Consider the following 7208-nt stretch of genomic DNA (forward strand, 5'->3'; position numbering starts at 1 on the left):
GTGATATAATATTTTTTTTTTTTTTTTTATAGTCCTAATTTTATGCATTTGAATTGCAATAATAATAACAGTAAAGTGTAGGTTGTACATGAAACAGGCAAGAAACAGTTAAGATTTCTGAACTCAATAAACGGCAGAGTTTATTATTTATTAGATTTTATTTTAATAATATGCATTCAAAATGCATTAATTCAAACTGCTTAGAAGCAGCATACATCGGTTCATTGTGGGAAGAATTACATTTTTTTTTTTTTTTTTGTTAAAAATTACTATACTGTGCAACAAGATAATTGCTTTAGTAAAAATGTATGAGATTGAAGCAAATTTGATATACGGGTGACAGATATAGAACCCTGGTGATTGTTTATTTAAAACAGTCAGTTTATTCGTTATTTTACAGAAATATTGATAGATATTATATTATAAATAGACATTGTATTATGCAGATATAATACCTTATAACTTATTTTACACAAATAAAAGACTGCATATTATGCAGATATATCTTTAATTGTATTTATTTGTTTTACATTACTATACAGTAATGACATTTCATTAGTAGTAATTACACATTTCTTCCATCTTTATTTGACCCTCTAACTCTAGTACTCTCTATCCTAATTCTATTTTATGTATTTGTTTTCTTAAAAAAAAAAAAAAAACACTTGACCCTCTAAGACTTGTACTCTCTATTCGTTTTCTAACTGCTTGTTTTCGCTAAAAAGGGCCTCTGACACTAGCTTTCTCTATTCTTTTTGTATTCTATATACTTCTTTCTGTGTGTGTGTGTGTATTAAATCATTTCATATTATATATATATATATATAAACCAAAAAATTTGCTACGTTGATAAACCTTGCTCAACCTAGGCTAACCATCATTGCACATATTATTGGTTTTAACTCAAAGCATCTGCTAAATGACTAAATGTAAATGTAAATATAAATGTAATGAAAATAATTGCAATGATTTTGTGGAACGTCAATAAACTTGCTGTGGTCTTGTTGCATCTATACTTCAAACTGCAGATGTCCTCAGCGTGAAGAGTTTCGAAGCATTGAATCATTTAAAGCAATTGGTTCAATTGATTCTACGTTTCGAGAGTCACGAAGAGTGCACGAAAGTCACCTTCACAGGAACACAGACATTGTTCCTTTCCATCTTTTTATGTCCCTCACTCAGTTTCCTTTTATGCACGGTTCTGCAGGCAGGGTGTCCGCGGATCCTTAAAAAGTCTTAAAATATTAAATAAGGTTTTCCTAATATAAGGCCTTAAAAAGTCTTAAATTCGTATTCGATTTTTTTTATTTATTTTTTGTTAAATTAAGATTTAGTGTGTTTTTAGTTTTTTTTGCATAATATATTTTTAAAATATTTGGAGTGTTTTGAGATTTTTTATTCCCCGCGTAAGTTACTGTGTCATCAAAGAGAATTGCAATAAGGATACAAGTTCGCGCTGAGGCTCACTCTGTTTGTCTCTTTGTGAGAGACTTCAGAATAAATGAGCGTAACAGAACACATGAACACAGAAGAAACACACTGAGGTAAAAATTCAGAATGTTTAGTTTATTCATAACATGATATAGTTACGCCATGACAAGTGAGCTATTTTGCTCAATATTCTCACAAAGCAAAAAAACATTCAAAACGCTTACAGAATGCAAGCATCAAGTCTAGTGCGCGTGCTCATTTACAGTGCACTCTTTCACTGCATGATTCAGTCTATCAAAATACATTTAGAATGATCACAAATTCAAGACATGGGGGCAGAAAATGTGTATATTTATAGCACGTCATATAGTTAAATAAATTTCCGTCAATTTCACAAGGAAGAGTGGCTTATTTTCTCCATTCTCCATTTTTTTCTCTATTCGCCATTTCTTTTTAAAAACTACCATATACAAATGTAAATAGATTTTTACAACAGTTCAATAAACTAGAAGTTTTATTAGGAGACTTACTTTTTAGACATCATATTGCCTGGTTTTGCACTATTTCGCCGACAAAAATAATTCCAAACAAATCCACCCATTTGCTGCTCAGAGGACGGTCACAGACAATTCGACATAATCACAGTATGTAAAAACTAAACAGGGGCGTAGATTACGCGGGGTCTTTATCTGGGTTTTCAGTCTATGATTAGCTCACCTCACCCCTTACTGACAAGTCTTCGGGTTGCGTCGTTCCTTAATCACGTGACAGACCCATACGCTAAACCAATGCAGTATGAGCCGGAAAGAGAATTGATTAGTTCATCTAATGAGTCTTTCAGGTTTGAGTCGTTCCTTAATCACGTGACAGACCCATATGTTAAACCAATGCAGTCTGAGCCGGAAAGAGAATTGATTTGTTCATCTCATGAGTCTTTCGGGTTTGAGTCGTTCCTATACAGTAAAATGCTTTGAAAATTAATACAGTGATAGTCAGGGTCACTCTGAATACATATGATTTGAAAGAATGAGCTAACCTATAAAGGAACACTTTTTATGTGTGTTGGAATATGGGACATAGTGCAATTGCTAGGATGCATTTTGTTGTTTTGGGTGATTTTGCTTTTAGTTTTCTCCAAAACTATAGAGTAAAATGCCTTGAAAATTAATACACTGATAGTCAGAGTCACTCTGAATACATATCAATTGAAAGAAAGAGCTAACCTATAAAGGAACCCTTTTTATGAATGTTGGAATATGGGAAAACGTGCAAGTGCAACAATGGAGTTTGATGCTTTGGGTAAATTTGCTTTTAGTTTTCTCCAAAACTATACAGTAAAATGCTTTGAAAATTAGTACAGTGATAGTCAGAGTCATTTTGAATACATATCCATTGACCGAACGAGCTAACCTATAAAGGAACACTTTTTATGAGTGTTGGAAAATAGGACATAGTGCAATTGCTAGGATGCATTTTGTTGTTTTGGGTGATTTTGCTTTTAGTTTTCTCCAAAACTATACAGTAAAATGCCTTAAAAATTAATACAGTGATAGTCAGGGTCACTCTGAATACATATCCATTGAACGAATGACTTAACCTATAAAGGAACCCTTTTTATGAGTGTTTGAATATACGGAAATAAACCAAGTGCAACAAAGGAGTTTGATGTTTTGAGTGATTTTGCTTTTAGTTTTCTCCAAAACTATACAGTAAAATGCCTTAAAAATGAATACAGTGATAGTCAGGGTCACTCTGAATACATATCCATTAACAGAATGAGTGAACCTATAAAGGAACCCTTTTATGAATGTTGGAAAATGGGGAATAGTGCAAGTGCAACAATAGAGTTTGATGTTTTGGGTGATTTTGTTTTTAGTTTTTCCCAAAACAATACAGTAAAATGCCTTGAAAATGAATACAGTGATAGTCAGTGTCACCCTGAATACATATGATTTGAAAGAATGAGCTAACCTATAAAGGAACACTTCTTATGTGTGTTGGAAAATGGGACACACTTTTTTTTTTTTGTTATACACACACACACACACACAAACACTTATTATGTGTTTTTGTCTCTCTCTCTCTCTCTCTCTCTCTCAATGAATGAAAATCATTAATATTAACATTTATAAAATGTACAATATAAACGTTTGTGTACAAAATTAAAGTATTTACAAAGTAAACATTTTAAATGAGTTAAAATAATCAAATGTATAAAGTAAAGCTTCTTTAAATGCATTTTGACTGCTCGCAGCACCGGTACGTACCGTAAGTGCATGATTACACGCCCAAGACAAAAAAAAAGTGCGGCTGGCTTGACCGTGTATTTTGAAAGCGCGGCTGGCTTGACCGCAGTAATCAGTGTTGAGTCGCGTTTTGTGTAGTACCGATTTCTGTCAGACTGAGAATCGCCCGGAATGCTCTCATTGACTTCCATTCAAAGATCATTTGTTTCGAACTGCAGGCACTGACTGCAATGCAGGGGGGGCAGGGTTTCATATTTTATTGAAGCATCCCATTACCTTGTATCTTACGTTATGGCCCCATAGAAGCAGTTTTTGTAAAAAATAGGCTAACGATTGCGTCATAACCTGCGACTCTCTGTCGCACAGTACGTTAGAGAAATTACCGTGTGGACAGGAGGAGAAGCTCGCAGCCAATCTTTTACTGTCTATGAGGCTATCGAGGGGACGTGGAGGCATGAAGTCAAGGGAGAAGCCCATAGAGAGTCCATAAAAGCAACGGGACAAAATTATTCAACAACGTCTGCAAGATTCGGTGGGTGATTCAGATTTCTTTGGCACAGCGATTAGAAGACTTACAATTGTCAGACAGGTTGCTCACGTGACATTTACGTCATCAAGCTGAGTTTGAGTCTGCGCAGAAAACATCCTAATGGTATGTGTGACAAGTGTGGAGTAAGAGAAACAGTGGAACATGTAATTATAGACTGTAGTAAATATGGAGAAGAAAGAAAGACATTAATGGGAGAAATGCAGAAGGTAGGTGATCAATTGGTAGCATTAGAGGATATTCTGAATCCGGTAGGAGGATATAGTATATTAATACAATTTCTGAAGGCAAGCAAGTTAATTCATAGAATATAGGAATAAATTTTATTTTATTTTTATTTTTTATTTTTTTATAATTATTATTATAATTAGCGTGGGTGGAAGGGAATTGGGCTTTTCATGGAGGAGGTGAAACACGCAGCAACATGAAGGGCATCACTCCCAACTAGCCACTATAGTGAGGATTTAAGTCTCTGATCCATTGCCTACAGTAGATGGCGGTAATGCTCTGGAAAAGAATGCGAACCGCCAATAAGCACGAAGAAGAAGAAGAAGAAGAGTCTGCGCAGTACGCTCGACCCCCAGGAAGTTTTTATTTTTATTTTTTTTTAATCAATGCCGTACCAAAGATACAAACACGTATAATATCAACATTATGTTGCAAAAAGGTGACATTACATGCAAACCACCATTTATAGATATATGCAACAGTCAATAAATAATACAAAACAAAAGCTTTAACAAAATAAATTAAAAATATTAAATTAATTGTTTTAATAGCTTTGAGATTCTTGGAAGACGAAATAGTTTGGACATACTGTTGAACCTCTTTTTCAAAAACAATATATAATGGATTTTGACAAGCGAATTTACTGCGGTGAATATGAAATTTTGCAAGAAGTAACAATAGGTTAATAATAAAATATTCATTAATTTTGTCTTTTTGAATATTAAAGAAGCCAAACAGTACATCCTTAAAAAGCAGAGAGAAACCCTGGAGCACACTACGATTGATAACATTGGAGAATTCAATCCAAAATAGCTGTGTGTGAGGACAATCCCAAAAGATATGCTTATCAGTTTCATTAGGGTCACCACAAAAAGAACAGCTTGTATCTATGTCTGATTTAAACCTTTTTAAAAACACTTTAGCTGGATAAAATCTGTGTAACAATTTGAATGAGATTTCTCTAACCTTGTTAGTTATTATGTATTTTGAACACAGAGTCCATACTTTTTTCCAATCAATATGATCAACCACATTCTTCCAATAAGACATCACATATGGAGTTGTTACAAGCTCCTTTTGAAAAAGTGATCTAATCTTATAATTGCGTGATGAAGGAGGTGACAAAAAGCATAGTTTTCCTACTGGGATTTCAAATGGGTCTAAAGAAATAGATAAAGTGCTGGATGATCTAACAGAGTCTCTTAAAAGCATAACAGCTCCTTTGGGAATAGCGTCCATGACAATGGAGAATTCTTTGGGAGTTACTGGAAAATTAAATTTACATAAAAATTATTCGTAACTTAAAAGAAGACTTTCTGAGTTAAATAACTGGGAAATCAGAATGTTTTTCTCGAACCAATTACTAAAAAAACAAAGATTTTTTCTTATATACAATGTCTTGATTGTTCCAAATGAAGTACCGGTGAGGGGAGAAATTGTGCTTAAAGATTAATGACCATGCAAGTAATGCCTGTTTGTGAAATTTAGATAAATTGTAAGGGATTCTAGCAATATTATAATTACAGATCAATAGGAAAGGGAGACCACCTAATTTGGAAAAATAGTAATTGGGGATAAAATTCCAGATTGAGTTTGGATTACACATAAACTGTCTAATCCAATTAATTTTGAAAGTGTTGTTCAAAGAAGAGAAATCAAGGAAATTCAACCCACCATACTCATACGTGTTCATTAATACAGACTTCTTAACATAATGGGAAGTGCCTGCTTCTAATTGACTTCACTTGTCTCCGTTGAATCCAACGGGGTCGCTGTGTCCATTTTTTTACTGTCTATGCTGCAATGCAATCTCAATTGGGCTCGCACTAACGTGCTTTCGTCATCATGTGTAACCTTAACTTGTGCAAGGATTGGTGGGAACAGTGGCATCCAATAATATTTAAAAACTATTTAGAATTTTAACAACAAGAAAAAAATTAAAAACTGCTTTAATATCTTTCTCAAATGTGAAAAACGGAGAAAAAAAAAACGGAAAGACGGGGACAGCCAACTCCAATTCATTGTAAGGGAATGTGTAAGGGAGCAATGTAATATAATGTGATATAAGTGAGTAATGTGATTTAAATGAGTAGTGTAATACAAATGAGCTGTGTAATAATATAAATAGGCTAATGTTGTAAATGAGCAGTGTAACATAAGTGAGTTGTGTAAATAGTGATTTATGTGACTTTAATTATTTTTTATTAAATTGATTTTGAAGTAAAATGTTTTTTTTTTTTTTTTTTGGAAAACCACATCCTGGCTAGAGCTGCACGATTCTGGATAAATTGAGAATCACAATTTTTTTGTCTCAAATAGAGATCACAATTCTCCCACGATTCTGAACTAAATAAAATAATGTGTGACAAAATATTAATGCTGCAGTCTATATAAAAGTGTCTATTAATTTGAATGAATTATTAAACATTTTAATATACACTACCAGTCCAAAAGTTTTTGAACAGTAAAGAATTTTTATGTTTTTTAAATAATTCTCTTCTGCTCACCAAGCCTAAATTTATTTTATCCAAAATACAGCAAAAGTAGTAATATTGTGAAATATTTTTACAAATTAAAATAACTGCTCTCTATTGGAATATATTTTAAAATGTAATTTAGTCCTGTGATCAAAGCTGAATTTTCAGCATCATTACTGCAGTCTTCAGAGTCACACAATCCTTCAGAAATCCTTCTAATATGCTGATAATGATGCTGAAAATTCAACTGTGCATCACAGGAAGTAGAAAGCAGTTACT

Source organism: Cyprinus carpio, unplaced genomic scaffold (genome assembly GCF_018340385.1).
Source record: "Cyprinus carpio isolate SPL01 unplaced genomic scaffold, ASM1834038v1 S000006676, whole genome shotgun sequence".
In the NCBI taxonomy this organism is placed as follows: Eukaryota; Metazoa; Chordata; class Actinopteri; order Cypriniformes; family Cyprinidae; genus Cyprinus; species Cyprinus carpio.